Consider the following 10325-nt stretch of genomic DNA (forward strand, 5'->3'; position numbering starts at 1 on the left):
CATAAAGATGCTTAGGTGACTTTTAGTCAGACTAAAAAGTTATATCCAGATGTTAATAAATGGCTATGTGGATTGCTCTATGTACCACAAAATAGTATATAATATACACCAGACTACCCTCCTGGTGTCATCTTTGTGATGAATGAACATCATGGGGGAGGAGGAGACTTGCTTTCTTCCTATTTTTCCTTCCATACTTGTAGATTTATATTGAAATGAAAAATGAAACTTTGATGCATTTGCTGTTAAGTTGTTTTTGAGAGATACACTCCATTCACTAGTACGGCTCAAAGACATCGGCAGTCTGTGGGATAAAATTGTGGTTACATCTGGGCAGCAACTGATGGAGGCTGGAGAGAGAGGCATTGGGCTCCATTACCTTCCTGTCTTCCTATTGCACAGCTGCTTCACAGACAGCCAAAAGACTGTCAGTGTAGCAGGGTGTCCTTAATTGCAACGAGTCCCATGTGCTCCAGGGGGTAGTATCCAGACTGCCCATGCAGGATAACTGTCTGCATGCACGCAGGGAAATTTGACTTTGAGGGCATCTGTAAGGCCAAAAGCAGGCAGTCTGGGCATGTGAGGAGCTGCACAGCTCCATTGTCTCTTGAGCTCCTGCACAAAACTTTACAAATACTTTCCAAAAGCAGCTTCATGTAAAAGGCAGACCAGTAGGTTAACCAAAGCAAAGGAAAATCCTTAAAAGGAATCCAGTGCTGTATTGCTGGGAACCTCTTTAACCCATGCAAGAAATCTCCACCGCATTGGCTGACACATTGTTACACGAAATTTTTCCCATTGCCCATCTTCTTCCACATTCTTAAGAAGTACCTTTTACCTGCACATGCAAAGGAAAAATGGCGCAGCACTGCTACATGCATCCAGTTAAGCTCTGGCTGAGCATCAAAAGCAATCTCAACAACCATAAAAGTTGTTCTGATCCAGACAAGTGTGGATGGGGATGTGTGTTTTTCACTTTCCCTGTGATTAACATATCAGAAGACAGGGCCAATATATTACCTTCCTAAGATCATACGTTTCTCTAGGTCTGTCTTACCTGATGTGAGACAGGTTGCTTTACACACCTCTTATACAGACTAGTGAAGTTTCTAAAGGAGAATAGACAACCATCGTACTAGAGGGAAAGACCATGGCTTTTTGCTTCACTACTATTGCAGTAGTCAGGAGAAGATAGGCCTGAGTTTGTTTTAGGAAGAAAACTACACATCCAGATACAAGACTTCATGCTTGTGAGGCCAGATGAAGTTAGAAGAAAAGAAAGGAACTGGAAGAGTGTGGAAAACTGATGTAGGACTTATTTCTCAGATTCAAATGATGAAGAATGTTTTTATCTATGTTTGCATTACTTGTAGGAACTGAAATGAAATATTTGACTTCTGCTGATGCCACCAGGACACCCTTGGAAAAGGACAACATTAGCGAGGTGTTACCAGCATGTTTGCAAGCTTTAACTGAATAATACAGAGAGAACTTCCAAGGCCTTTGGCTTCCAGACAATCCAGATGATTTTGTTTCCTTTTTGGCAGTCTCACAGAAAGACAGGAGAGGAAGTGCTACAATGTCAGCTGGGCTGTATATGTCTGTCTGCACAGGAGTCTCTGGTGACAAAAGGTCGTGAAATATCCAAGCTGAGGATTTCCTACTTTTTTCTTTTCCTTTTTTTTTCCTTTTGTTTTTTTTTTCCCCCCATAATACATAGTATCTCATTTATGGTGGACTTCAAATACCTTTTTTTTTAAAGGATGCCCTGGAAACCCTTACAGATTTTAGATTTGAAAGAAACCATTTGCAACTATCTGCAGCAGGTATATTCGGTACACCTCCCGCACTACTTCTCTAGAAGAAGATTCCAAATCTTCCAAATATTTCGGGGAATAATCTCACCCACCTCAAAAACAGCAAGCCAATGACAGCATGGAAAACAGATGCCTGAACTCCAAAGGCAATTTCAGAATGATCGCCAGTCCTGTCAGCTATCTCAAAAGTGGGAAGGGGATAATTTTGACTGTCATTGATAATAAAAACAGTTGGAAGAACAAAAGGCATTTTAAATCAGCACTTCAGCACAGCTCCCTTACTCCCAGCACTAAAATAATTGGTGTGATGCACATATCACACACAAAAGACCTGAGACAGACTCCTCCGACTTAATTTTCCCTGAGGCTTTGGTCTATACCAATTACATAGCTCTCCTTCTCTTAACAGGTCTAGCTGAAGAAAACTGGTGGGCCAGGGTAATAATCAAAACCTTTTGGTGGATTGCCCAGTTCACCTCACTCAGCCAAGATGCACTCCTTTACATCCAGGGCAACAAGCCAAGGTCTTTCTCTGCTGTTTTTAATGGCTAACATCAACACCATTACTGAGAGGCCTTGCTGGAGAGATCAGGGGCTCTGGAGTTCAGCAAAGCTTTCCCAAAACTTTCAGTAGGCAAAGGCCCAAAGAAGGTGTTTTCCCCACCTGGGAAAAAGCAGTGAAGAAGCTCATAAGACCACTTTCTTTTGTTCTTGCCCCAAATCAGCAAGTGCCCCTGCAGCCTGGAGTGCCCTGTATGTGACCTGAAACAAGTTATTTAATCCATCTGTGCTTTGCTTCCACATCTGTAAACTGGAGATAATCCTTCTCCACTTCTCCAGGCAGCTTGGAAGATAAATTCGTTAATTCTTGGGAGCTGCTCAGTACTTTGACAAATTGGGCTCTCTGCATGCAAGCACTTACAAAAAAATTCTGTTCCTGAAGCAACCCTTCTTCTATCTGACAGCTGAAAGATACAGGTTTGAACATACTAATCCACTGGGCCTTAAGACTTTAATCCTCCAAAGTCACCCTAGTGATTACTATGCCTTGTTGAGCATCAGAACTGAACAAACAAATGCTGAATAAAGTCAGCCTGTCAAAAGATTTCATTTCAGACATTTAGGTTTTGTTGGGGTTCCCCTCCCACCTCAGGCTCTCTGAAGAAAAAGAAAACAGGCTGATTGAATATTAAGACAGCTGCCAGACTTAGTTTTTACCACAAATACCATGAAACAGCAGCCATGGAACTCAAACCCGAAACATCTCACTGTGGTAGGGGAGGCAGGAAAATGAACAAGAACAAAGAGAAGAAAAGAAGAGGGCTTGAGGACAGAGAAAACTGTGATAAAGGTCATCTTGGTCAGGTCCATCAGAGTATTGTGCATGTTCACAGGCAGCAAGCTCTAGCACAAGGCTGGTGCATGGGTAACATTAGTTGCCACTGTATATATACAGTGGTCACCAGAACCATGTTGGTGGAGTGTTTCCTTCTACTTCTTTTAGTTTTACCATTTACTTTGAACGAAGTTTGCCTTACTGTCCTGAAGAGATGCACAGAGAGGAAAATGCTTTAAAAATAGACTGTGGAAATTTTGTCCCTGTGAAGAAAATAATGCTATGGGATGGGCAGATCTTTGAGTCAGTCTTGTTTGATCCCCAGAGGTGTAGTGAGATTTGGATGGATTGTGTGTGAGCCATATTGTCTGCTTGATGATTGTGACCGTTGAAACATATAACCGGACACTGAAGGACAAATGATTTCCTACATCTCTGCATATACCTTCCCTTATATTATCTTGCCAGATGTTACTGGTGATTTGTATAAATCTCATCACTCACTTTTATAGGTCTATGAAATAGGACCATATTACCAAGTTTTGTAATTGAAAAGCAAATATTTTAAAACATAATTCTCTGGAAATATAATACCATTATTCAGGAGAGAGCATTCTGTAGCAACCAGCTGAGCATTCAGAAAATACAAATCACCATGTACGTTTAGGACTAGGACTAAGTGAGCAACATTCTGTGTTGAAGAAATTTTATCTTGCACCCTGATACCTAAAAGAACTCATCATTTGCTTTTAACTTGGCAGTATCACTTTGAGGTTCAACCCTAACTTCGCATTTGCGCATGGACCTAAGGTTTACAAGTTTGGTGTGATTCTAATCAGCAACATACTGTTCAAGTACTACTTATGAGAACTTGTTGATATGGAAAATGGGGCTGGAAATATTGTAAAAACACACTCAGTCTGGTATGGAAACAACTTCCAAGAAGCTATTTTTGAGCAATTTCCACTTCTTGTCTTGCCCTTAAACAGGAAGCAGTAAGAATCATAACAGTAACTATGTTTAAGTTCTTAAGCTTTCTAAAACCTTGCAAACAAGTTAAAGTTTCTAGCATAGCTACTGGGAGATTCTTATTAAATTCAGATAGATTCTACCATCCTCATCTTGTGCTTTCCTGACCAAAAACACCTGTAAATTCAAAGGTGTTTTCAGCAGAAGGGCTTTTTAAAAATCAAAGACTACATTCCTGTCTGTGACAATCCTTTGGCAGCAAAGGATTTCTATCAGTTCTCCACAGTTGGAGAATTTGGCTGAGAGGTCCTTTCTTCAGCATATATCTACATGAATCATGATGTTTGCTATTGTCCCGAAGCCGCGAAGAATTGTCCAGCAAATTAATCTCCTCATTTGTAAGTGCTCAGGATTTTACTTCAGGGTGGGATTGATGTTTGTTCAGATTAATAAAAGGAACTCTGCATTGTGCTTCAAATATACAGTTAGTCCAAGCGAGTGCCAGTAACACTGTGGGCGTGGCGTGTTTGTCTTATCTGTCCTTGGCTGATTATAAAGGAACAGACATCTAGCGAGCAGAATAGTTGTTATGGAGAGGGAAAAAAAAAAAAAAAAAGAAAAAAAAAAGCTGCAACTTTCCTTTGGTCAGATAAGGGAAAAGAATTAAAGAAAAACATCTTGCACCTGAAATTACTATTAGCAGGAGAAAAAGTAAGAAAAGGCACTTTTACACCTTTTGTATCTCTCCAATCACCCAGCGTGTTCTACTTGTTTTACTGGAGAAATCATTTTGTCAGCTAATTGTGTTTATAACAATAGCTGATGCAGCGCATGGGAAGTTGAGCTACATGTTCACTGCCCTCTTGCCTGCTCAGGATGTCCACCGCATGCAGGCGGCCTCGCAAGCCTTCCCTACAGAGAGGATTTCTGTTGGTGACCTTCACAGATCTCACGCTGGGCTATTTTTGTTGGTGGGGTTAATTTAGGATATAAACCGGAAAGGAACTTGTTACCATGAGGGAGGAAAAATATAGTATAACCTGTGTGGAAGTTTTATCTGTGGTCCATATCTCAAAGTCATAAAAACAAATCTGACTGATATGCATGAGAATTGAACCAGGCCTTTAAAAACAATGTTTAAAATTTACAGCAAACAATCTCTTTTTCTCTTGCCCTTCTCTCTTTTTCCTCTTCTCTTGCAAGTGAATTGGGTTTCTCTAAATGTCTTCTCCTTACTCCTTACTCCCCCCTTACTTAGTCATGCGGTATGGGCAGATTTATGTTTTATTTCGGAGACAGCATTTTATTTAGGTGATGGACTTTGGTAGAAAAGGCAAAAATCTAATGACTTTTTTTAAACTTCAAAGAATTATTAAGAAGCACTGTACAAAATATGATTGTATGCTAGATAAATGATTTAAGATGGTCAATGCCAGCATAATTTTACAAAGGGAAAAACAAAGATAGGTGTATCTTGTTGAAAAGGATCTCAGAAAGGTTGGCTGAGAAAGGACCTTAAGAATTAAAGCAAACCCTTGTTCCCTTTCTCTGCTTTTAAATATTTACCCCAAGTCATTGTGGATAGATTACAATGATGAAACTATATATGCCTCACAGTGCCACTACCTTAGTTAATGAAGAACATGCAAGGACTGAAAATAATGCTTATTGTCTTCTGTTTGCTGCAAGGAACTACTGATACATGTACAGACACACACACATACACACACGCACGTGTGTGTGTGTGTGTATATACACACATACATGCATGCAATTATTTGTTCTTTGATGCTGAAACAAGATGGTTTTATCCCCCAGGAAAGGACACTTGCTCCAGATGTGCACACTTTTCAAGACAGAAGTCTAGATGCCAGTGCAGAATGGGGATGGGAGGAATGCTGTTTGGCACCTGCTTTCTGCACAGCTGAACAACAGGATTTCTCAATGCTGTGGCACCGTAGTCCATTTTGTAAATAGTAAAAATCTACAATGAGGATGTTTCCACTGGAATTTGAGAGCTCAGCACAGAGAAGTGAGAAGACTTTGGGCAGTCTGGGACTGAAGTAAGCCTTTAATTATCAAAGCTTTTCAGAAGTTTAGGGTCAGTTTGATATTAGCCTTATTTTCCTGGAGAGATGAATGCATACCAACGCAAGACTGGAAAACAATCTGCACTTTTTTAAAGTGATCTGATCCATGTCTTTCATAATATCTCTGTCACACTATCAGCCTTCTCTTAAGGAAAACCAGCAATGGGGAATCTGCCACATCTCAAATAAGCTAGCTCAAAAGCAGCAGTGGCTAATTAACCTGACAAAAATGTTGTGCTGTTACTGAGTTTCATTTTGCCCTTCTCCCACTGTTTAATCTTCCTCCTTGTTTCTCAGTGAAGCTGAGGAAGTAATCTTTTTATCATATTCTGGATCAACTAAAAAAAACCCTGAGTCTTACAGCGTGCTATTTGTTTGTCAGTAATATAAACATTGCTATACTTCTTTTCTTGGTTTTGTTTATCCTTTTTGAAGTGAGTGTAACAGAGCTGGAAACAGCAGTAATGGTCTCAGTAATATCCTATTAAGAGATAATATTATCGTATTTAATATATTATTATCAGATAATAATATATCTGCTTTTTCAAAGTATTCATTTGTTTATACATCCAAAACTGGTGTTTACCCTCTAAGCGTTGCTGTCGCTATAGGAACTCACATTTAATGTGTTACCTACCAAGGAACATGAAATCCACGTCAGCATCACTGCCTTGCAGGATATAATCCCTCTTCTTATAAATATGGCTATATACCTAGATGAATGACCATGCATTTCGCTGTGCTAAACTGCTTGTTGTACAACTGAACCTACTTTATCAAGTTAGTTTGATTGCTAAGTGCCACTGACATGAAGAAACATCAACTCTCCAAAATCATTCAGGGTAGAATTCATCTTGCCAAACTTAACCTAATTAAAAACTGGCCATCCAGGCTGCATTAGCCACCTAGGCTCAAGAGATAGAAACAAGCCCTTCCTAACAGTAATTCATGTTTAGGACAAATGTGATAAATCATAATCTGCAAATGCCTGATTTTCCTCCATTGTATGTGAAGGCAGATGATGTGATTTGCTTAGACTTCACTCCTAATTTATAAGGAATAAAATGGATAAGATTATCCCAATTTTAAAACTTCTACCCTTGTCCATTACAATTCTTCTGACAGTTTGTCTTTCTGAACCATGCCAGGAACTTCTTCTTCTGTCTCTCTCCTTCCCTGCAGGTAATAATACTGATGGAGTAGTAATTTTAGATATTTTAACAAGATCAGTGATACTGCATTGCACTGCCAAGACCAATATTCATGTGGAGATGCTATGTTTTCTCTTCTGGTATCATGCTCTCTGGGTTTCTCTTTGTGGTTTCTCGGAATATGTTTTTTTTCTGTATTTTTACAAAATGTAAAGTGAAGTTTATGTTTATGAACAGAGTCTTGGAAGCCAGAAATATTTATCTCAGAAGACGTCCAGTAAGGGCACCAAAAGGGCAAGTGAATAGTGTTCTGAGAGTAATCCTGAAGGATCCCACATTCCTGGGAGAGTGAGCAGTTCTGATTTTTCCAGTGGTCGACCTCAAGGTGGCTCACCAGCGAGGTGCAGCTTCAAAAGCTTTCTCCACCTAGAATTCAGCTGACTCTATCTGTATTTCTCTCATAAATTGCAACAGCTATCAGAAGATAGAAAAGATTTTTAATTAGTGGTAATCTCGGCCAGGTTTGAAGATATGACCAAGAGTAGAGAGGCTTCCCTTCCCACATATTTTTTGCATCCTGAAGGTTTCAACCAAAAAAATCAGAGTACACAAAAAACAAAATCTAGGCCAAAATCTTCCCACTTACAACTAGGCAAATCTCCTTGATTTCCTAGCCAAAACCTGATGCTGTGAGACCCAAACCCTAAGAGTCTAGCAGCAGAGAAAATAAGAAGGTCATATATTTATCCACAGACCACTGATTCCCTAATTTTATACTCGGTATCCTAGATTATGAGACACCAACCATGCCGTCCAAGCCTCTTCGGTTGTGATTGCATTATCAACTGCATATTACACATATATTTTAGATCTTTTGTAGGGAAGCATAACTTTTTTTTAAAATTGCCTTTTTAAATGATATGCTGAAAGAGCTTCTGTAGATGTAAAAATGAAGTAGGTCTGAATTTGATCAAGACTTAGGGATTTTTTTCAAGGAAAACAGATACTGTGATTAAAGGAATGGACTGGTATTCTTTCACAAAATTTCCAGTTTCTTGTAATAGTAGTTTTTAAAAGTCATTTAATTGCAGAGGCAAACCTTTAATAAATGGAGTTAGGGCACTGTAACAGTAGAGCAAAACCTACAAGGCAGTCTCCCAGCTCCAGGAGCAGAATTAATTGTGCTGAGATACCTCACTTTTAGAGGTGGTTATATGACACATCTCTTACTGGAAGGAGTTAGGCTTCTGCACTGGGATACTCAGCAGCCATGGCTGGGAGCTGGGATGCTTCAGAGAGCCAGTAGTGCTGGCTAGTAGTAGTGCCAAGAGAGATGCAGATTTGAAATTTCCTCTCCAGGTTGAGTTGAGTACATGTTTAAATGCCGTAGTTATGCAGGATTTATGAGGATTGGCCTTCACAGTCTGAAATGGCTTCAGTTTATCTGTCTCAGCTACAGTTTTCTGTCAGGACTATTTGTGTATTCTGCATCAGACCACTGCTGGGAAAAAAAATGTATTCCACAGAGCAGAATCTCCCTTTTCTATCTGCATGTCCAGGGCCCAGAAATACTGCTTGTCTGATTTCACATTGGTCTGACTTGCCCTGGAGATATGAGCAGTATTTTCACACAGAAAATCTCATAGCCTTTTAGTATGGTCGCTCTCTTGGTATCTCGTACTGGGGACTCAAACTTCTAGAGGCTAAGGAGCATGCAGAGACCAGTCGTGCAAGGTGCTAGAGGTGCTTTCCGCTCACCAGCTACCATCCTGACCCCTACCATCTTTGGAGGTAGCCATCTAGGTAGTCAGCCTAGAAAAGAGAGAGGTGTTACTGATCCATTCAGTAGACAGGACATTAGATAGAGATTTTTCTTCCCTGAAATTTTAGGCAAGGTTATGCTAAATCTCTTTGCTGAGTCTAGGGTCTCACACTAAGGACACTTAGGCACACAAGTCATGTGCTGAACCACACTGTTTTAGTACTCTGAAGTAGATGGTCTGTGGACACCTAAACATCTGGTTGCCCGTGGCGTGTCACTGAGCGTAGTGACTGAGTTGGTCCCTTCCAATCCTATGTTCCTAGAATAGCATGTGAGCATAGGAACAGGATTTCCTTTCTTCCATACCTTCTTTCTGGTGCCTACTTAGTTTCTAGAGTTTTTCACAGCAGACACTCTTTGCATGTTTGCATCATTTCTGGCATGAGGCCTTAGTCATGGCTGGTGCCTGAGGCATTACCATAATGTAAATAAAAAGATGATCCTGACATTTCCTGGAAATCTCTCCTCAGCATCTGGGTGCACAAGTAATGCACGATTCACTTTATATCATAGCACAGCCTGATTTGTACACGTCTTGACAAGCTCAGTTACTGCAGCACGACATGTATCTTTGAACAGACCTCAGGTCTTCACCCCCACGTTAGCCCACCTCTAAGAAACATGTTACACACTGTTACAGGCTTAGCGAAAATAACAAACTGTCATGCGCCAGGTCTTATCTTGTGGACATCAGCAGATGAAAGCAGAAGAACCCACCCAACATTAAGCAACCTTCTCCATGTGGGAGGATGCGAGTGGCAAGATGGGGTCACCGGCTCGGCACACACACAGCGACAGGAAGAAAATTGAGTAAGTGCAATGCTCCCGGCTCAGCCAAGCATGGAGAACACGAGCCTTGAATCAAGATGCCAGTCAACGCTGCCTCCCTTTGATGTCATGCAAGATGGGAGGCATCAGCCACAGGTATGCAAACATGAAAGTTGAATGCCATCAATCACAAGGGAGCAGCTGCCTCAGCAGACTGGGCCATTTGGCTAAAACAAATAAAATCTGAGAGAAAAGAAATAACTGCAGATGTACCTAAGTCACAGTTGAACTCTTCACTGCCAAAGACAGAACAGAAAACACAGAAAAATGACAGCTTTCAGATGCACATTTTATTGAGATTAGTTATTACAA

This window comes from Pygoscelis adeliae, unplaced genomic scaffold, assembly GCF_000699105.1.
Source record: "Pygoscelis adeliae isolate BGI_AS28 unplaced genomic scaffold, ASM69910v1 Scaffold54, whole genome shotgun sequence".
In the NCBI taxonomy this organism is placed as follows: Eukaryota; Metazoa; Chordata; class Aves; order Sphenisciformes; family Spheniscidae; genus Pygoscelis; species Pygoscelis adeliae.